Consider the following 23946-nt stretch of genomic DNA (forward strand, 5'->3'; position numbering starts at 1 on the left):
GGTTTTCGAAAAAATTCCCCCCAACAGGTCTAGTTATTTGAAAGTCGGCTTTTACAAAATTTTCCACTCCGTTTTCACTATCGAACCTAGCCAGAAAAAAATAGTTTTGGAAGCACTTACACTTTACCAATTTTACCCTTTCTTTGATAAGTTACCAAAAATCTAATACTTTTTGGTAAAATCCTTTAATTATAAACATTGATAAATTAAGTTAATTTAATTGATTAAGAAATAATTATAAATATATTGATTAAATTTAGTTGGGTTTTAAGAAAAATTAAGAGATAGTTGATTTTATTTTAAAAAGATAGTTTAATCCATTTCTTTGAAAAACTAGGGTTTTAGATCATTTTTTAATTTCTTAAAAAAAATTCGTCAATTAATAATAATATAAATTTTCTAGTATCCAAATTAACCTTAATAATTATTTAATGTGCTAAACTTAAATGTATAATTATCAAGATTAAATTGCATTTCTTATGCAAACACTTAGAAAACTTTCCCATTTTTCTTCTAAGTATAAACTTTGTTATTTTAAATTAGAAGTTGCCTATTTTAGAAAATTGTATTTAGAAAACTATAACTCTAAAATTCCCAAACTTTGCATAATCAATCTTGGCTATTCCAAAAAGTTCCTTGCCAATTGTTTTACAAAAATAACCAATTTTACTTGGTAAAAACTATTTTCAAAGATCCCCCTTTAAATCTGTCCACGGAAAAAAATTAATCTTTTTCTTAAACTTTGAAAATTCATAAAATCCAATTGGTTCATTATTTAGGTCTGAGGTTTTTAGGCCTATACTAGGATATGTAAACGTTTTCCATACAAAAAATTAGGTCATTTGGATGATTTTTACTCAATGAAAAGGGTTCCCAAACATGGTTGTTCATAAGCTATTTTGAACTTCCAGAATTTGTCTAACTTTGAATTATCATATCTCTTAGCCATTTTTAATATTTTTCTTTGAAACTTTAACAATTATATTACCAATATCAAAAGAGTGTTCACTCAAAAAATCATCCAAAAATACATTAATTTACTTATTGAACTCGTTGTCCAAAGTTGGCTGCTTGTACAGTTTTTTAAAGTCATTTTCCAGATTACACACCAATTTTGCAAAAATCATAACTTAACCATTTTAAAACCTTTTTGAACATTTCTACACATTATGAACATATAATCTTCCTAAAATATACAATGGAACTAAGAAAATATAGAAACATGTTCATATAATTTTCACTTGACACATTAGAAGTTAGGACTTAAACATTTTCTCACGTACAATCATAATTTGCCTATAGAATGTTGGGTTCCATCACTAAACAACCATTCAAACATCCATGCATGTATGATCAGTCAATATATAAGAATTATTACAGTTCTCATAATTAATTTAAATACATAAAATTTGTAATGCCCTGGGTAACCAAGACCATTACACTATGTATTTAAAATAGTGCAAGACTTGCTAATCAAGTTGTTTGAACATAAATGTGTTTCTAAAGACAACTGACAGGTTAGGGTTAAAATATTTTGATCATAAAATGATTGACTTTCATTAAAATAAGAGTTTGATACACCAGATCCCAAAAATAATGTTTACAAGGCGATTACAACCCTCAAAAGTAAATATAATTGTTGCCAGCCTAATTGGCAAAATACAATTTTGGCTCTAGTCCCTATAAATCCCTCGGCCGTGGCGGTCAAGCAACTACTGATGTACACACCGCCCCTAAAGCTTTCCAACTCATGGCTGGTCCAGCTTTTCCTTGCCCTTACCTGCACCACGTAGCACCCATGAGCCAAGGCTCAACAAGAAAACTAAACTCAACAAGCATAGATAACAACAGTACAAGCATAACAAACTTAGATTAACCAGTTCAATCAACAACATAATACAAACAATACGCTATGCAACAATAAACAGTTTAATCCAGACATATAATTCAATCTTAATACAATTAGTTAGGTGCGCCCTTAGGCCGAACCGTCTAGTTATTTAGCTGATCCTGGCTCGCTTGGGCCAAGCTGCATTTAGCACGCTTAACATCAGCCCCGACTCCCTTAGGCCGGACTTTCACATTAAACATAGCAGATATACAGGTTGCGAAACACGCAACCGAAAACAGCACGAGCTAACCTGCCTATCCAGATATTTCCAATCACAAATACATTTATAATCTAACATATGTTCATTTACAGGGGATCTCAACCCCATTCACAAATCAGGTGCAGTTTTCTTACCTCGGATCTCGAGCTGAAGATGTATAGCGATCCCGAGCACGATCCTCAATTTCAAACCTTAACGGTAACCCTAGTCACAAGAGAAAATGGATAACTATTAAAATCCAACCCAATTAAATGCTTTGGAATAAAATACTAGCCTCTGGAACGTCGAATTCTACTAAACTGGGTAGTAGAATTCTTCCTTAGCGCTTAGGTTTAAGTTCCCGAGCCCAAAATCCTATTTTGGCTAAGGCTGCCTAGGCGGGCTGCAGCCTGGCCCTAAGGGCCGCAGCGTGCCCCCAAGTCAGAGGCGCTAGCCCCAAATCCCAGGGGTAGGTGGGCCACAACTTGCCCTTTGGGGCTGCGGCACGCCTACGAAACAACAAGCCCCTCAGGGCTTCTGGGATCACGCGGGCCGCAGTGCCCAAGAATTGGGTTGCGATGCGCCCCCGTGAACCCAGAAATCCTAGGGCTTTTCTTGCGTTTTCTCCCCAAATCAAAGCCACAAAATTCAACTTAAGCATAAACCCAAGCCAATATTAAGTGTATAACCCTCAATATCACCCTACAAACAACACATATGGCCTATAACACTAGCTCAACCTTCCTTAAATCCCAAATTCAGAAACTAACCCAAGCATCCCTAAGCATGTCCAAACCCAATCAGAATTCAACATATTAGGGCCTATAATCTTACCTCAGTGATAGCTTTGATCCTCAGCTGTTCCTTGCCTCCTCCTAGCTTTATTCCCCAAATTCCCAGCTCAATTCCTAAGCCCTGTTCCTCAGCAATCTTCCTAAGCCTCCAAGTCACACACACATAGAGAGAGAGAGAGAGAGAGAGAGAGAGAGAGAGAGAGAGAGAGAGAGAAGAACGTGAGAGTGAGAGAGAGAACTGCATATTGGTGTTTTCCTGATGCTTCTAGCTAACTCTGAAACCATTCCTAAGTATATCCCCTAACATAAAGACCAAAATGCCCTTAGTGATAACTCAGCCCTTTATTGCCCATACGGGCAAAACGGTCATTTGCCCCGTTTCCCGCTAATGCCTCGAGTCGTCCTACGAATTCCCAATTAATCCCAAAATTCTCAACTAATTACCAAATACTTACCCGTTACTTGATAAATCCCAAATATATGTTAAATTTCCCAAAATACCCTTAGGCTCACCCCGAGCCGGGTATTAAACCCTGTTGTGACTATTCCGCTAATCCGCTCACTAGGATCGGCTCGAGCCAAACAATGCAAATATATCCACATAATAATGCGGTCTCAATCATTTAACGCATATAATCACATTTATGCCTCAACAGGCTAAAATTACTAATATGCCCTTATAAACAAAAATGGGCCCGCATGCATATTTAATAAACATAAACATGCATATATATATTCATATTATCATATAAACAATGTATGCCACGTAGTCACACATTTAATCAATTAATCACACACTGATATCCAATTATGCCATCCCGGCATGTCAATCAAGGTACCATCCACCCTTCTTGGGGTTGTATAGCTTCCATCTCATCAGGAGCTAAGATGCTCAGAGCAGCCAAGTGGTCAATGGAGACCACATTGATTAACTCAACATCTTTGGTGGTGGCCAACTTAGCCAGGGCGTCAGCATTGGAATTCCGCTCTCGCTGCACATGCTGAATAGTGAATCTTTTGAAGTTATGCAGCATTTCTTGAGCCTTTTCCATATACGTTGCCATTTTTGTTCCCCGGGCCTGGTACTCTTCGAGTACTTGGTTTACCACGAGTTGAGAATCGCTAAAAAATCTCAAGATCCTTGGCCTTTAGCTCAAGTGCCACTTGGAGCCCAGCGCTTAAGGCTTTGTATTTCGCTTTATTCTTAGAGGTGTTGAAACAAAAATGAAGTGCACTGTGCACCCTGTGCCCCTCGGGGGAAACCAAAATGAGTTCAGCTTCGACACCATTCTCGTTTGAAGACTCGTCTACATACAACTTTCAGGCTGGTCCGACCACTGGGACACTTTCAGGCTTTTCCTCATTCCCCGTGCACTCGGCGATAAAATCGGCCAGTGCCTGACCTTTTATAGTAGTCCTCGGATGGTAAGTGGTGTTGAACTGACTTAACTCCACCAACCATTTCAAGAGTCTTCCTGATGACTCTGGATTTTGAAGGACTTGCCTAAGGGGATGGTTCGGAAGGACCTTAATTGGATGCGCGTGGAAGTAGGGTCTTAGTTTTTGAGAAGCCACCATTAGACAAAAAGTTAACTTCTCCATCAACGGTCACCTAGACTCTGTGCCGAAGATTATTTTGCTAACATAATAGACGGGGTGCTGAACATGGCCTTCCTCCCGTACCAAGGCAGCACTGATAGCATTCTCTGAGACAGCCATATAGAGTAGGATGGGATCTCTGTCTACGGGCTTGGACAGATTCGAAGGATTTTCCATGTGCGCCTTGAGGTGCTGGAATGCCTGTTCACACTCTTCTGACCATTCGAATCTCTGACTTCCTCGGAGCACATTAAAGAAAGGGATACACTTGTATGTTGCCTTGGAGACATAATGACTCAAAGCTGCGATCCTTCCTGTGAGGCTCTGAACGTCTTTATGCTTCCAAGGAGATGGCATTTTGATTAGGGCCTTGATCTTCTTGGGGTTTTCCTCAATTCCTCGAGCACTGACGATAAAACCTAGGAACTTTCTGGAGGCAACCCCAAATGTGCACTTTTGGGTATTTAATTTCATTCCGTACTGGCAGTGCACTGAGAAAACCTCTGCCAAGTCGCCCGTATTGTCGGGAGTTATCCTAGATTTGACCAGCATGTCGTCAACGTAAACTTCCATGTTTTGCCTCAGCTAGTTCTTGATCATCTGGTTTACTAGTCTCTAGTAGGTGGCACTAGCATTCTTTAGTTTGAAAGGCATCACGATGTAATAGTAGACACCCTTATCGGTCTGAAAACTAGTATGTTCTTTGTACACGACATGCATGGATATCTGGTTATAGCCCGAGTATACGTCCATGAACGACAACATATCATAGCCAGAGGTGGCATCAACCATCTGATCTATCTTGGGGAGCGGGAAGCAGTCTTTCAGACAAGCCTTGTTAAGGTTTGAGAAATTAATGCAAGTCCTCCAGGTGCCATTTGGCTTTGGCACAAGAATAGGATTGGATAGCCACCTGGGGTATTGGGCTTCTCAGATAAATCTGTTGGTGAGGAGCTTGTCTACCTCGGCCTTGAGATCCTCTTTGCGAGTTTTATGAAACGTCCTTTTCTTTTGCTGGACAGGAGCAAAGTTTGGATCGACATTCAAGGTGTGGCAGATGATGTTTGGATCAATGCTAGTCATGTCGGAATGCGACCATGCAAACACGTCTTGGTTTTCTCAAAGGAAGTCCACTAATGCTTCTCGGACTTCTGTCTTCAAGCTTCCCTTAACTTTTATTTTTCTGTCAGGTTGGAGGTATCAAGAACTACCTCCTCCACCTCCTATGTTGGTTAAATGGCCCTCTCCTCTTGAACCCTCGGGTCCAATTCATCAGGCCTGGTCTCCTAGACCGCCTGTACTTCCAATGCATCAGACTGCTCGGGAACTGCTGCCTCCACCACCATCACGGGGGTCTTGAGAGACACAATGTAACACTGCCTTGCCTCCTTTTGGTCTCCGCAAATGTTACCAATCCCCACCTTCATGGGGAAATTCATGCAAAGGTGGCAGATGGAAGTGACAGCTCCAAACTCTACTAAGGCAGGCTGTCCCAAGATGGCGTTATTCACCAAGGAGCAGTCTACCACCACAAAGGTGTAGTATTTGAAGGCTTGGCGAGGCACTTCCCCAAGTGTTACAGGCAACTTTATCTGCCCCATCGGGATGAGGGCTTCTCCCAAGAATCCGTAAATAGTCGAGGTGCACGAGGACAAATTTGTAGTGGTTAGCTCTATTTTCTCAAAGTCTAACTTAAACAGGATGTTCATCAAACTCCCGTTATTCACCAGGATCCGCACCACCATTTTTTTGGAGACCAGGCTCTCAATTACCAACAGGTCATGGTGCGGGAAGTGTACTCTCCGAGCATCATCTTCGAAGAATGTTATGAATTGGTTAGTCATTCGGGGTATTTGGGTAGGAACTTGAGCCAAAGCCATCACCTCGTTGTCATGATTTAAAGCTCGCACATACCTGTTCTACGATCCTCGAGAGGTACCCCCCAGGTGAGGCCCTCCTAAAATGGTTCCTACTCACCCGTTCACCAGAGGAGGTCCTCGGACCACTGGATGCTGTGGGGCCACGAGAGCGACTGATGGGATCTGTGGAGCAACAGGCGGTACAAGTGTTCCCATCGTGGGGGGTTGTGCCTGACGCGCTTCACCCTTAGCATACTGGTGGAGATGTCCTAACTTGATGAGGTTTCGATCTCATCCTTGAGCTGGTGGCACTCATTCATGAAAATTGTATTAGATTATCATAAGGTTTCAAGAATAATCCATTAATATCCTAAACAAAAAGTTAGTTCCTGCTAAACATAATCAAATCCATAAAACTAGGTATAGGCATCACTACCACAGAATGTAAGGGAATCTGAGAAGAAAAATAAATAGAAAATATTAGGTCTTCAATCCTTTGCCTCCGCTAAGTGTTTTCTTGAGTCTCTAGGACTCTCCCTTCAATATTCGTAAAAATGATGCTTATATAGTTGCCCTATGTGTTAGATGTGAAATATCACATTTGCTATTGCAAAAAATGCCCTAATTTACATTGACTGACTGAAGCGTCGCGACTCAATATTGAAGTGGCGCGGCCCACCTATGAAAACGAGAACTCATTTCGCCTCTGCCTCGTCAAGCACCACGACCCTTAAAATGTTGCGTCGCTGCTCAAAATAACCAAATAACAGCGTCGCAACTCAAAATTCCAATGCCATAGCCCTCTTTTTACCCAAATTCTGCCTTCTCTGACTACCACAACGTCGTGGCCCTTAAGTCATGGAGCAGCAGCTCAAAATGCATTTTTCTACAAATTTTCCTTTTCAATCCTGAGAGCCTCGTCAAAGGTAAAATTCAATCCAGCAGATATCTCCTAACTTTAGTTTCTCTACTTCAGGCATTTTACCCTCAGAAAACCACGATATATGTTGGGAATAGTGCCCTTTAAAGTATATGTCTTGAACAATGTATTATGAAATAAATAATTGAAATTAAAATTTTCATATATTGTTTGTTTATTATTATTATTATTAGAATAATATTATATGAATATCGAAAAATTTCCAAATTCGTTATTGTGACTACATTCTTGTATTGGTACGAGAGAATTAAGATTGTAGGGAATAAATTTAAACAGTTCGCAGTAAAACAATGTTTTATGGAATCTTTGGATTAAATACTGTTAGTACGGTTAACTAGTATTATGAATACATGTAATCTATATCTGGATTATTCATGTAGTAAGACATCTTAGTGGAGGTACTTTGTATAAAGAGGTTATACATGAACAAGACACAATATGTTATTAATACTTAATAATATCGTTTGGTTTATAAGTATTAATTAAACATATCAATAAGATGATCATATACAAATTCATTTTAATCCTGAAGTTATTATGAACTCTTGTTTATGTCATATGAGTTCTTTGATTCACTCGTTATGGTTTGTTAGAATGATCAGGCAGAAAACTTTTGTTTTGGGAACTCATTAATGTAAATGGCTGGGGACATAATATACAGTTAAGGAATCTATACCTTTTCGAGAGGAATTGAATAATGGTTCCCTTAAGGGTTGGCTTTTAGAATTGGAAGGATATTGAGCTCAAATTCATAAATTAGTTTATGAATTAACATTCACTAGTAAAGTTAATGGTACTTAAAGAAACAAAATATAATAAAAAAGGTTAAACATAGATTATTTCACACTTTAATTATGAACCATTGATAGAGGCTTGAATTTTATGTAGTTGTTGCGATAATTTCTTATGATATTTAATGTGCAAGTGTACACAATCGCATGCAAGTAATATAATAGTAAGTATTTTAATATCGTCTCCTCAGGGATTGTTTAAGCAAGATATTGTAAAGATCAAAACCCAACAATTTGGAATAAAAATAAGCAATAAGTTGATTGAACTAAAATAAAAAAAATGAAATATATAAATGAGTGAACTAACGACCAAAATGTAACTAAAACAGTAAGCAAATGATTAATCAAGCGATGATGGGAAGTTAGAGTTACAAATTCCCTCTAATATGCAATTTTGGGCACAGATGCGGGTAACAACGCGGGCGCAATTTTGGGTAATGTTGACTAGATTTCTATTTGTCTTAATTCTTTTTCCTAAGCAATTAAGGCTCAATTCTTGCATTAATTAACATATTCCTATGCCCAATCAATGTTAAGAATATCAATTTGAGCACAAACCTATAAAGTCATGTAAGGTGATTATATATTCCTATATAAACACAATTTCCAAAACATAAAAGTTAAGAACATGCATCAATCAATCTTTGTATCTATTAATATTAATCTTTCCAGCATCAATACCAATTTCATTACCTACTCTAGTTGGCCAAACATAGAGTAAGTATTAACAATAATACCCATTGATTGAACAAAACCTCAAAACAACTTTAACATTAAAATTACCCACAAAACCAAAATTACATATTAGAGTTCATTAGCGTCTCTAACTACAAAAGTCTAGTTCGTACTAAAATTCAAGAGAACAATTATAATAATTTTAGCCATGGGTTTCATGAGAATTAATTAAAGGAATTCAAATACAAAGATTAAGAGTAGAGAAAATAAAATCCAAACAATAAGAGCTAGATGAATTTGTCTCTTCTTCTCCATCTTCCTTGCACTTTCTTTCCTCCTTCTTGAAGCTCAAAATCTGGTCTCTCCAGTGGTGGGGGCGGCAGGTTTTTTTTCAATGGTAATGAATGATGATAAGAGGAAAGAGAGAAAATTCCATGGGTAATGTCCCCTTTTTCCTCTATAGGGTTTCCTTCACCAAATTCAGAAAAATCCTTGCTCCTCACGTGCACCCCTTGTTATGGGACCCAAGGGTGATGTAGATTAATGAATTCCAGCTGTCCTCCTCAAAAACGCCACTTTAGCAGTCACTTAAGTGAGAAGCCACGTCATCCACGCATAGCTCCAGGAAATGCGGTTAAAATAAATGCGGTCGCATTTATGATTTTTTCTGCTCAACAAAAGAAACTAAAAACCAAAGTGAGCCTTTTCAAGTCTTCTATTCACAAGATAATTTTTCACCTATTAATGAGCCATTTATAATCCTTTCATAAATATCAAACAATAAACTTATCAAAGCTAACACAAACACAAATAAAGTGAAATTAAACACAAAATAAACAAAAAGAACAAATATCACTCTAATCTCATTGAATTATAAGCCTAAAAGTGACTAAGACAACTCTATGTTGTAGTGTTATCACACCCCCAAACTTAAACCATTGCTCGTCCTCAAGTGATGTCTCAACAAAACAAAACAAAAATTAAATAAAAAAAATACAACACAAAAGACACTCACAAAGACAAAAAAACAAAACTTACAACCACAAATTGAAAAGGAATAATTTCTTGAAGTATAATGCCTAAATTATGGGGTAATGATCTCAGAAATTTAATTAAAATGAGCTGATTTTTACCTCTTGAGCATGCATGAACCAACCTTTTTCAAACATTAATAAGACAACCAAGTCATGTTCCAAGGGTTTGACCCAACGCGTGTGTGCAAAGCTCTTCTCAATCCTCTTCGATTCCTTAAATCACACTAAAAGTCAGTCCTCAAGCCTAATCCTTGTCTCATATGTTGACTTGCTAACTCCTCTCCACTAATTTAGAATAGCTTAGCATTCTAGATGGATAGGTCTTTTCAAGGTGCTAATGAGGCTAGGCTAAGGGTATGGAAATTTGGGAATTTCTAGGCTCAAAATCCTCCAAACTTAGTTTGCTTTAGAATCTTCTAGTACAAATGATCTACCCTCTTATTTTTTTTTCTTTTTTCATAAGTTCACCTCACTCTCCCTTTCATTTATTTCAATGTATATATATATATATAAATTTTTTTTAACACTATATATATGTCCAATACAATGAATATTTACTTTTATTTATTTATTTTCATAATTTTTCTCTTTTTTTTTGAACTCAAATAACTAGGACATATATATATTTTACAATGTAAAATAATGAAACAACTAAATATAACAACCACTTTTTTTTTATATGAAATATATAAATACACTCCTTTTATCCCACCCCCAAACTTAAACTTAACAAACTAAGTTTAGAGATGGTTAGGGAACAAAATATGAGAATTATAACATGAGAAGGGATATGGCTAAATGCATAAAGGTGAATCAACAAAGAATAGGCCAAAAAGCTCAAACTGGGCAACAATGGATAATACTTTCAAGGGTAGGCTAGAAAAGCACAATCGATCCAACAAAATGCCTATGTCATTTCTAGTTTGGTAAGCCTCCTAGGATTTCGCCTCAAGGAAATTAACAAGACAATTCTAAGATCTTAGACTCTCACAACCAATTATCATTATTTAGAGTTTCTAAGAATCATGATAAAGCCAAGCACACATGTTAAGATCACACACTTTTCACATTCCAAGGTTTGCCAAATTGATGCCTAAATCGAACCAATCCGAACATGCTTAAGATCCGCTCTAAGATGCAATTTCCTTTTTTATTTTTTTTCATCAATGATCCCCCAAAATTTAGCACTACTACAATACTAAAATTCCGTTTACAAAACACAACATACATATACAAAACACAAAATAAACCTAAAAAAAATTAAAAAATATCACAAATCACAAAATGAACACTAGCTCCCCCAAACTTAGAGATCACAGTGTCCTCACTGTGATAAAGCAAAAGACAACACACAAAAAAAAAAAACAACAATGAAATAGCGACTCAAAACAACAAGACAACTAAGAACGAGCAACAAAAATAAAACTAAGAAAGGATAGAAAGAACTCCCTAAAGTCACCGAGCCAGCGGCCCAATCTCCCGAGCACGCAGATTTCAATGTAGAACCCCCTTTAAAAATTTTCCACCATTTGGTCTTTCCATGTTAGCACTATATATGCCCAGCTACGCCCACAAATGCAACAACAATTATATAACCGCAACTGGGAGATTGCAGAAAAATTTCCTGCTGCTAAACCAAAAATTTTCCAAATCAGTCTAGCACTCCCCAAACTTCAATTCCAATGCTTCCCGTGTTTCCTTTGATGCACTTACACCTGAAACACAGAAACACTACCCACAAGACTAAGTGAAAGAAGAAATCAAAATAAATGAAACCTAAGAAAACTAAAACTAAATAAATTAAACTCTCTTTGTTTTTTTTTTTTGAATTGAGTTGGGCTGCTTTACAATTAATCCTCCTAACACCATAGCAACCCAATTTGTTACAATTTCTTCAAGGATCCTTCAAAATGAGCGAGGTCTTATTTCACTTAACCTCGCCACCCCCAAACTTAAGTTCTTTCTCTTTCACCTTCAACTTTCTTCCTGAAATTTCATCATGCAAGTCCAATGCACCACAAGAAAAGACTTTAATTATCAAGAATGAATCAGAGAAACTTGATGTTAGATGTTTAGAACTTGCTTTCATTTGAGAATTAGAGAAACACACCCGCTGCCCTACTTCGAACCTTTGGGAATGAGCTTTCCTATCACACTCCTTTTTCTTTTTCTTCTTCCTATGTGGCTCTTGCAAATGAGATTGTGCCTTATTTATACTTGCCCCTAGCTCATTGTTGCTCTCAAATTCTTTAGGAGATGGCCTCGTCCTCACTTTCTTGCTATACCTTATGGGTACTTCTTCCTCCATATTAGAGTTTTTGACAGTAATGGCAAAACAATCTCCTACTTCATTTGGAGAACGTATATGATTGAATACCTTGAAAGTTACTTGTTCTTCTTGAGCTCTCATTGTGAGCTCCTCCTTTTCCACATCTATCAAGGTTCTACCTGTAGCAAGGAATGGCCTCCCCAAAGTAATAGGCACCTCTATATCCGCCTCATAGTCTAGAACCATAAAGTCAACAGGAAAAATGAATTTGTCAACTCTTACCAACACATCTTCAATTTTTCCATCAGGGTGAGCGAGGGATCTATCAGCTAGTTGAAGGGTAACTGTTGTAGTTCTAACCTCTCCAATCCCTAACCACTTTAACACAAACATTGACATCAAGTTTATGCTAGCACCCAAATCACACAAAGGCATCCCACTATGAGAGTCTCCAATAGTACATGGAATGGTGAAACTTTCTGGATCTTTCATTTTAGTAGGCAACTTGTTCTGCAAGAATGAGCTACACTCCTTGGTTAAAGCAACAGTTTCAAACTCCCCCAACCTTCTCTTCTTTGTAAGAATATCTTTAAAAAATTTCGCATAGTTGGGCATTTGTTCAAGGGCTTCCACTAGTGGGATGTTAATATGCAACTGCTTTAAAACATCTAGAAATTTCTTGAATTGAGCATCTTGCTTTTGCTTCTCAAACTGTTGGGGAAATGGAGGTGGATGTTTTGAAATTGAGCTGTCTGGGTGCTGCTGCTGCGGCATTCTTGAAGCATTTTGGGCAGAGGCAGATTTTTGAACATTAGGAATTTCAACATCTTTTTGAATTTCCTCATTTATTTGGATTGAAGAGGGCTCATCTTCATGCCCAGAATTTGTCTTGGAATTCTCCAACTCCTTCCCACTTCTGAAAGTGATTGCTTTGCACTCCTCTTTACTTTCTCGTCTTGGATTTATGGTGTCACTTGGCAATGAACCTTGGGATCGACTACGCATCTCATTAGCAAGTTGTCCAACTTGAATCTCCAAGTTTCTCAATAATGTTGCTTGGCTTTGGATCATGGCTTCATTCTTCACTATATACTCCTTCAACATGTCCTCAAGAGAGCTAGATTGCATTGCTTGTTGTTGTGGCCTTTGTTGTGGTGCATGTAACACCCTGCTAATTAGGGTCCATTACTAAGTGAGTTTAAAACCAGTGCTGGACTTGCTAAACAAGTCATTTGGACTAAACATGTGATTAAGCCACTAAAGGTTTAGGTATTAAAACTTTTGGTCAACTTATAAACATTTCCATTAAGTTAAAAACATGTTCTTTACATGGGATCCCAAAAACATCAGTTTAAAAACTAATTACAATACTGAGATTACACAATAAGCCGACCTAGGCGGCAAAAACTGGGTTTAACCCTAGTTCCTATGGGCATCTCGGTCGTGGTGATCGAGCGGACTGCATATGTACATACCACTGCTAATGCCCTTCGACTCATGGTTGGTTGAGCTTCTCCTTACCTTTACCTACACCACAAAGCACCAGTGAGCCAGAAGACTCAGCAAGAAAACATAATCAACAGTTCACTGAATAAAACAATTATCAAACAGTAATAACTTAAACCATTACATTCATCAAACCCAATTGGAGACCATAGAGTCACACAAGTGCATGTTGCACTTTCTTTCAAGTTGTTGGCATCCAAGCCAGTCAAGTGCATGTCGCACTCCCAGGGTGGCCCAGCCATGGTGGCCTGCACTCCATGTGCATTATGCCAATCTTAGCTTATAAACTAAGTTCCTTAAGCCCTTGACTTATAAGTCAAGCCACCACGTGCCTCCAACCTATAAGTTGAAGCCTTTATGTTTCTCAACTAATAAGGCGAGTCTCGTAGAGCCCATCATATTCTCAACTAATAAGTTGATCCCCACTTAACACTCTAATAATACCCTAGTTTATAAACTAAGCTTCACAGTCATAACATACAGTCACATGTTTCATATAGCATACTTATCAACAATCACAATGCATTATAATACATTCACATAGCAGTCATAAGCATAACCATAATTATGCACGTTACAATGTACCTAATCTGATATTCACAAACATAATTATAATCATGTTCATCACCTTGACTAAGCTCTAATCATGCATTCACATAATAGATGTAGTTTTCTTACCTTTGGTCCGTATTCGAGTTACTAACGATGTCCCTTTGAGTACGATCCCCGATTCAAGCCTTTAGTGAAAACCTAGTCACAACCGTAATAAGGAAATTCCATCAACAACAGGTAAATAAAAGCTTCCAGACCAACTCTTAGCCTCTGGGACGTCGAATTCCACTTAACAAGGAAGTAGAATCGATCCCGGTTAGGTTTCCAATCTAAAAATCCCATTTAAGCCGAAATTCCCCTTAAGGGCCGCAACCCCAAAAACCCGAGCTGCGGCCCGCCTCTAATTCCAGAGGCTCGGCCTCCCTGGAAACCAACGTGCACCGCGGCACGCCCTTGAGGCGCCGCGGCCCGCCACTGCATCCAAGCCCAGATGGCTCGACTTCTCCTTCGCAGGCCGCGGCTCAGCCCCACGAACCCAGAAATTTCTGGGTTTTTTCTTCAACCGAACCCAGCCAAAACTTAACCAAATCCGTCCCACATCTCCAATTCAATTCCCACAACATATATACCCATTCTCACCAATAAAACTCAACTAATTATCACTGTAAAGCTCACTAAACTTACCAAACTCAACCTTTCAATTATCAAGCATGCATAAACATCCTTACTCTAAATATTTAGCAAAACTAACCATACAATTTCAGTTCAGAATTCTTACCTCAGCTGTGATGAAACACTTGAGCCTAGCCTCTGTTTTTTCCCCAAGACTAACACCTTGATTTCCCAAGCTTTCCTCTTCAATTTTCCAAAAACTACTCAAACACCAATGGAGCATAAAGAGAACGTGAGAGAGAAAGAGAGGGCTGCTGAATTATTTTCTTTTTAATTCCCTGTAATTTCTCAAACTTTCTCAACATAATTCAGCCAGCCAAGTCCTAAACCCCAAGTGGAATTGACTAATTTGCCCCTTGCCCTTAGCCTATTCAACAAGTGCTCACAAGGGCAATTTTGTCCTTTGCCTTAAATCCCGCTATCCACAATTTGCATCCTATAATTCTCGCTACTCCCAATATTCTCACACGATTACCAATAAATTCCCATTACCCACTAATTCCTGGTAATGTACTAAATTACTATAATACCCCCAAGCTCACCCTGAACCGGGTATTAAGACCCCGTTGTGACTTTCTCGCTAACTTGCTCATCGGGATCGCTTCTCTCCGAGTAACCCAAATATATCCACATAATAATGTGGTCTCAATCACACAAACACATATTTGCATTTATACCCCAAACAGGTAAAATTACTAAAATACCCTTCTTATAAGAAACGAGCCCACATACACATATTTAATATCTTTAACGTACAAGCATGATTATATTATAATATAAATCACATAATAACTCAATTATTGCCTCCCGACCCCCTAATCCAGGAACTAACCCACATTAGGAAATTTGGGATGTTACAGTGCATGTGGGGGATAACCTGGCGGGAAATTTGGTCTTGGAGGCATAGAAGAATTGCTAGGGCCAGCCCCTTGATTACTCCACGAGAAGTTGGGATGTTTCCTCCATGATGGTTTGTAGGAATTAGAATAAGGACCATTCCTATTTTGATTCCCCATGTAACACACAGCTGCTGGATTGGAAGGACAATTGTCAAAAGTATGACCCTAACCACAATACACACAAGAAATGTTCTCCTTTTGCCCAAATTGTGTCCCCATAGGCTGCCCCATTGATTGATTCATCCCCATATTCATTGTCTTGAGCATATTAGAAATAGAGGACACTTGGGCTGCTAAAGAAGTGATGGCATCTACATCATGAATACCGGCCACCTTTCTACCTGTAGACAATCTAGAAGTGGGCCACTGATAGTTGTTGTTGGATATTCTCTCAAGGATTTCATATGCCTCATTATAGGACTTAGCAAGAAGAGCCCTATTCGTTGAAGCATCAACCACCATCCTAGTATGAGCGTTGAGACCATTATAGAAGGTCTCCATCTGGATGCAATGAGGAATGCCATGGTGAGGGCATTTGCGCAACAACTCCTAAAACCGCTCCCATGCCTCATATAAAGATTCTTCATCAAGTTGTTGGAATGAAGTAATCTCATTGTGGGGCTTGGCATTTTTAGTGGGAGGAAAATACTTCATCAAAAACCGCTCAGCCAACTCTTGCCAAGTAGTCACAGAATCAGATGGCAAAGAGTTCAACCAAGCTCTAGCTCTGTCTCTCAAGGAGTATAGGAACAACTTTAGTCTCAGTGCATCCTTTGTCACTCCGGGCAGCTTGAATGAATCACTCACTTCAATGAACAATCAAAGATGAAGGTGAGGATCCTCTGTTGGCATCCCACTAAACTGACCCATAGTTTGAAGCATCTGGAGCATGACTGGCTTCAATTCAAACTGTGCTGCCTGAATTTCTGGTCTAACGATGCTCAGATTGAGCTCATTGAAGAGGGGGAGAGCATATTGCCTGATAGCATGATCTCTGTCATCAGCCACAATAACTACATTTTGCCCATTGTTGGCAGCTACTCCCCCTTGAGCTACTCGATCTTGAGCAGCTCCTACTAGATTTACTGGTTGATCATGAGCGACTCCTACTAAATTTGCCGCCCTTTGAACAGCTCCTTGTTGAGCCCCTTGCTCAGCATCCATCTCAACTACTTCCCTTTTTGACTTTTGGATCTTTCGCCTTCTTCTAAAGGTACGCTCAATTTCTAGATCAATGGGAAGTAGTTTAGGGTCTTGTTTCTCACTCATACACTGTGTAAACCTGAAATTGTACGAGAATCACCTAAGTTAGTACACCTAACTAGGACATATATATATATATTTTACAATGTAAAATAATGAAACAACTAAATATAACAACCACTTTTTTTTTATAAGAAATATATAAATACACCCCTTCTATCCCACCCCCAAACTTAAGCTTAACAAACTAAGTTTAGAGATGGTTAGGGAACAAAATATGAGAATTATAACATGAGAAGGGATATGGCTAAATGCATAAAGGTGAATCAACAAAGAATAGGCCAAAAAGCTCAAACTGGGCAACAATGGATAATACTTTCAAGGGTAGGCTAGAAAAGCACAATCGATCCAACAAAATGCCTATGTCATTTCTAGTTTGCTAAGCCTCCTAGGATTTCGCCTCAAGGAAATTAATAAGACAATTCTAAGATCTTAGACTCTCACAACCAATTATCATTATTTAGAGTATCTAAGAATCATGATAAAGCCAAGCACACATGTTAAGATCACACACTTTTCACATTCCAAGGTTTGCCAAATTGATGCCTAAATCGAACCAATCCAAACATGCTTAAGATTCGCTCTAAGATGCAATTTCCTTTTTTATTTTTCATCAATGATCCCCCATAATTTAGCACTACTACAATACTAAAATTCCGTTTACAAAACACAACACACATATACAAAACACAAAATAAACCTAAAAAAAATTAAAAAATATCACAAATCACAAAATGAACACTAGCTCCCCCAAACTTAGAGATCACAGTGTCCTCACTGTGATAAAGCATAAGACAACACAAAAAAAAAACAACAATGAAATATCGACTCAAAACAACAAGACAACTAAGAACGATCCACAAAAAATAAACAAACAAAAAAACTAAGATAAAGCTAAGAAAGGATAGAAAGAACTCCCTCAAGTGACCGAGCCAGTGGCCCAATCTCCCGAGCCTGCAGATTTCAATCTAGAACCCCCTTTAAAAATTTTCCACCATTTGGTCTTTCCATGTTACCTCTATATATGCCGAGTTGCCCCCACAAATGCGACAACAATTATTTGACCGCAACTGGGAGATTGTAGAAAAATTTCCTGCTGCTAAACCAAATTTTTTCCAAATCAGTCCAGCACTCCCCAAACTTCAATTCCAATGCTTTCGATCTTTCCTTTGATGCACTTACACCTGAAACACAGAAACACTACCCACAAGACCAAGTGAAAGCAGAAATCAAAATAAAAGAAACTTAAGAAAACTAAAACTAAATAAATTAAACTCTCTTTGTTTGTTTGTTTTTTTTAATTGAATTGGGCAGCTTTACAATTAAATCTCCTAACACCGTAGCAACCCAATTTGTTACAATTTCTTCAAGGATCCTTCAAAATGAGCGAGGTCTTATTTTTCTTAACCTCGCCACCCCCAAACTTAAGTTCTTTCCCTTTCACCTTCAACTTTCTTCCTGAAATTTCTTCACGCAAGTCCAATGCACCACAAGGAAAGACTTTAATTATCAAGAATGAATCGGAGAAACTTGATGTTAGATGTCTAGAACTTGCTTTCATTTGAGAATTAGAGAAACACACCCGCTGCCCTACTTCGAACCTTTGGGAATGAGCTTTCCTATCACACTCCTTTTTCTTTTTCTTCTTCCTATGTGGCTCTTGCAAATGAGATGGCGCCTTATTTATACTTGCCCCTAGCTCATTGTTGCTCTCAAATTGTTTATGTAATGACCCAACTAATTCTAGACTTTGGACCATTAAAACTGCTTATACATAGACACTATTCTTAAGAAAACATTCATATGAAACATTCATAACTTTATTAAAAACTATAAAGTAAAATTTGAAATACACAAACGTCGGGTATGGGATCCCATTGTTTTAAAAATAAAACATAACTTAAATCTTAAATAAATTTGTTACAAAACCAAGTGCGGAAAATACATAGAAACATAATAAAAAGACTGAAACAACGTCGTCCTCGAATCGTTCACTCAGTCCACCGAATCCATTATTCCTTAATACACAACCCCAAGCTGCCAAGAATCTTTCCGCCGCAATAATTATTTTCCTGCACATATAAAAATAAAGGAATGAGCCTAATGCCCAGCAAGGAAAATCTACTAAAAGCATAAAGCATAAACATAAACATAAACTATAAACATATGACTATAAAAACGTATACCATATAGGAATACACTACTAATGGCCATTATGACATGTGATAAACAATCTATGTCCCCTGTCTAATATCTGAAGTAGATTAGATCACATGGTAGTATATGATAACCCATCTAGGTCCCCTGTCTAATATCTGAGGTAGGGTATATCATAACTCTAAACATGAAAATGATAAACACTAAGGCTTGCAAACTAAGCAACTATGAGCCCTAGATAAAAAACATAACATAACATAAAATTATCATAACATATTATACATAAACATAACACATAAGCATATAGAAACTATCATATTTTCCTTACCAATACCGGGATGTGAGAACAAGGACGGGATTTTGGAACACTCCTAAAACCAATAATGAGAAGGTGAGTATTTCTAAAAGAAAAGAGATGAAAAGAAATGAACTAAACCACCGAGAAGATACTTACCGACAAGAAATCTTAAGTTTAAAGAACTTAAATACTTAACCGAGAATGGAAAACAACGAGTTAGGATTTGAGTAGAGAAAACTACAAGAAACTAATGAAACATACAGAAATGAACTAGGAATAGGAATACCTTTGAATGTACTATAACCGAACTACACCTTGATATCGAAAAACACACTATTAACCTTACTTCCCAAGTGTTTAATAAGCTTAAGATGATAAAGCTTATAACCCCAACCCAAGTGTTTAACACTCTAAAGTAAACCTAGCAGCTTGAAGGCTCTGAACTCAGCTTGAAGAATGAAAGAAATGGCTGGGTACTAGGTCCTATTTATAGAGTTCAAGAACGAAAAGATCTTCTTTTAGCTTGAATAAAATAATGACTATTTAATTGAAAAACATTTGAATATTCGTTCAGCAGAGGCTTAAGACTCGGTCAAAAGATTCAGAGGCTTGCTAAGAGGTTAAGTATTAAAATGAGCTCGTTTAAAAAATGTTTAATAATCTTGCCCTAGAGTCGATATATCGCCCATGGTAGGTGATATATCGCCTGGGCTTGTATTCCCGAGGCTCGTCGAAAAGTTCGTGCAAAGTTATGTATTTTTCGTATTCCCCGTGTGGCGATATATCACCCCTAGAGCCGCGATATATCGGCATACACTGAAATACTATACACGTAATTGCACGTTTTCAGCCTAATTTGAATTGAGTAAACAACTTTGACTGAGTCATATAACGATTTTAAAGCTGCTGGCAGATTCTGGGGTTTTCAGATATTCCTCTTATAAAACTATTCCTCAAAAATACTTTAATTTCTCAATAAACATGCACATGACAAGTGTCATGATCTTATTAGTTCTATCTAAACCTTATAATATAATAAATATCATCTTCATGATCAGCTATATTAATCAAACCTTATGTTATAATTAATATTCTTAAACTATAGGTTAAATTTATAAAATCTATAAGTGTTGCTACGAGTGTTCAACTAAGTCCCGGCTTGAACCAAAATCCACAGTAATAAGCATACTATAACTACTACTAGCTATTACTACTACTACTACCACTGCTACTACTACTACTGCTACTACTGCTACTACTACTGCTACTACTGCTACTACTACTACTACTACTACTACTACTACTACTACTACTACTACTACTACTACTACTACTACTACTACTACTACTACTATCTAACTAGCTAAGTATATTTCTTGGACTCTACACTTTAGGAGATGGCCTTGTCCTCACTTTCTTGCTATACCTTATGGGTACCTCTTCCTCCATATTAGAGTTTTTGACAGTAATGGCAAAACAATCTCCTACTTCATTTGGAGAACGTATAGGATTGAATACCTTGAAAGTTACTTGCTCTTCGTGAGCTCTCATTGTGAGCTCCCACTTTTCCACATCTATCAAGGTTCTACTTGTAGCAAGGAATGGCCTCCCCAAAATAATAGGCACCTCTATATCCGCCTCATAGTCTAGAACAATAAAGTCAGCGGGAAAAATGAATATGTCAACTCTTACCAACACATCTTCAATTTTTCCATCAGGGAGAGTGAGGGATCTATCAGCTAGTTGAAGGGTGACTGTTGTAGTTCTAACCTCTCCAATCCCTAACTGCTTGAACACAGACACTGGCATCAAGTTTATGCTAGCACCCAAATCACACAAAGCCATCCCACTATAAGAGTCTCCAATAGTACATGGAATGGTGAAACTTCCTGGATCTTTCATTTCAGGAGGCAACATGTTCTGCAAGAATGAGCTACACTCCTTGGTTAAAGCAACAGTTTCAAACTCCCCTAACCTTCTCTTCTTTGTAAGAATATCTTTAAAAAAATTTGCATAGTTGGGCATTTGTTCAAGGGCTTCCACAAGTGGGATGTTAATACGCAATTGCTTTAAAACATCTAGAAATTTCTTGAATTGAGAATCTTGCTTTTGCTTCTTAAAACGTTGGGGAAATGGAGGTGGCTGCTTTGAAATTGAGATGTCTGGGTGCTGATGCTGCGGCATTCCTGCAGCATTCTGGGCAGAGGCAGATTTTTGTACACTAGGAATTTCAGCACTTTTTGAATTTCCTCATTTATTTGGATTGAAGAGGGCTCATCTTCATGCCCAGAATTTGTCTTGGAATTCTCCAACTCCTTCCCACTTTTGAAAGTGATTGCTTTGCACTCCTCTTTACTTTCTCGTCTTTGATTTATGGTGTCACTTGGCAATGAACCTTGGGGTCGACTACGCATCTCATTAGCAAGTTGTCCAACTTTAATCTCTAAGTTTCTCAATGATGCTGCTTGGCTTTGGATCATGGCTTCATTCTTCACTATATACTCCTTCAACATGTCCTCAAGAGAGCTAGATTGCATTGCTTGTTGTTGTGGCCTTTGTTGTGGTGCTTGTGGGGGATAACCCGACGGGAAATTCGATCTTGGAGGCATAGAAGAATTGCTAGGGCCAGCCCCTTGATTACTCCACGAGAAGTTGGGATGTTGCCTCCATGATGGGTTGTAGGAATTAGAATAAGCGACATTCCTATTTTGATTCCCCATGTAACACACAGCTGCTGGATTGGAAGGACAATTGTCAAAAGTATGACCCTCACCACAATACACACAAGAAATGTTCTCCATTTGCCCAAATTGTGTCCCCATAAGCTGCCCCATTGATTGATTCATCCCCATATTCATTGTCTTGAGCATATTAGAAATAGAGGACACTTGGGCAGCCAAAGAAGTCATGGCATCTACATCATGAATACTGGTCACCTTTCTTCTTATAGACAATCTAGAAGTGGGCCACTGATATTTGTTGTTGGATATTCTCTCAAGGATTTCATATGCCTCATTATAAGACTTAGGAAGAAGAGCCCCATTCACTGAAGCATCAACCACCATCCTAGTATGAGCATTGAGACCGTTATAGAAGGTCTCCATCTGGATGCAATGAGGAATGCCATGGTGAGGGCATTTGCGCAACAACTCCTCAAACCGCTCCCATGCCTCATATAAATATTCTTCATCAAGTTGTTGGAATGAAGTAATCTCATCGCGCAGCTTGGCATTTTTAGTGGGAGGAAAATACTTCATCAAAAATCGCTCAGCCAACTCTTGCCAAGTAGTCACAGAATCAGATGGCAAAGAGTTCAACAAAGCTCTAGCTCTGTCTCTCAAGGAGTATGGGAACAACTTTAGTCTCAGTGCATCCTTTGTCACTCCGGGTAGCTTGAATGAATCACTCACTTCAATGAACAATTGAAGATGAAGGTGAGGATCCTCTGTTGGCATCCCACTAAACTGACCCATAGTTTGAAGCATCTGGAGCATGACTGGCTTCAATTCAAACTGTGCTGCCTGAATTTCTAGTCTAATGATGCCCAGATTGAGCTCATTGAAGAGGGGGAGAGCATATTGCCTGATAGCACGATCTCTGCCATCAGCCACAATAACTGCATTTTGCCCATTGTTGGCAGCTACTCCCCCTTGAGCTACTCGATCTTGAGCAGCTCCTGCTAGATTTACTGGTTGATCATGAGCGACTCCTACTAAATTTGCCACCCTTTGAGTGGCTCCCTGTTGAGCCCCTTGCTCAACATCCATCACAAATACTTCCCTTTTTGACTTTTGGATCTTTCGCCTTCTCCTAAAGGTACGCTCAATTTCTAGATCAATGGGAAGTAGTTCAGGGTCTTGATTCTCTCTCATACACTGTGTAAACATGAAATTGTATGAGAATCACCTAAGTTAGTACAAAAGAATTTAAACCAAATTGCGAGATACTTAATTTCACAATAAATGACTTTAAACAATCCCAGGCAACGACACCAAAAACTTGTTGCGATAATCTCTTATGATATTTAATGTGAAGTGTAAACAATCGCACGCAAGTAATATAATAGTAAGTATTTTAATATCCTCTCCTTAGGGATTGTTTAAGCAAGATATTGTAGAGATCAAAACCCAACAATTTAGAATAAAAATAAGCAATAAGGTTGATTGAACTAAAATAAAAAAAATGAAATATATAAATGAGTGTACTAATGACCAAAATGAAACTAAAACAGTAAGCAAATGATTAATCAAGCGATGATGGGAAGTTAGAGCTACAAATTCCCTATAATATGCAATTTTGGGCATAGATGCGGGTAACAACGCGGGCGCAATTATGGGTAATGTTGACTAGGTTTCTACTTGTCTTAATTCTTTTTCCTAAGCAATTAAGGCTTAATTCTTGCATTAATTAACATATTCCTATGCCCAATCAATGTTAAGAATATCAATTTGAGCACAAACCTATAAAGTCATGCAAGGTGATTATATATTCCTATATAAACACAATTTCCAAAACATAAAAGTTAAGAACATGCATCAATCAATCTTT

At 38.1% G+C, this 23946-nt stretch overlaps 2 non-coding genes across 2 annotated transcripts; both read left to right on the top strand.

Annotated features, from left to right (window-relative positions):
• The first annotated feature begins 16197 nt into the window (after positions 1 to 16197).
• LOC133787251 (small nucleolar RNA R71) lies at positions 16198 to 16304 on the top strand. The gene has a single exon (XR_009872282.1). It is a non-coding gene; the product is annotated as a small nucleolar RNA R71 (small nucleolar RNA).
• Positions 16305 to 22518: 6214 nt separating this feature from the next.
• Positions 22519 to 22625, top strand: LOC133787256 (small nucleolar RNA R71). The gene has a single exon (XR_009872287.1). It is a non-coding gene; the product is annotated as a small nucleolar RNA R71 (small nucleolar RNA).
• Positions 22626 to 23946: the final 1321 nt, after the last annotated feature.

Source organism: Humulus lupulus, chromosome 6 (genome assembly GCF_963169125.1).
Source record: "Humulus lupulus chromosome 6, drHumLupu1.1, whole genome shotgun sequence".
Taxonomy (NCBI): Eukaryota; Viridiplantae; Streptophyta; class Magnoliopsida; order Rosales; family Cannabaceae; genus Humulus; species Humulus lupulus.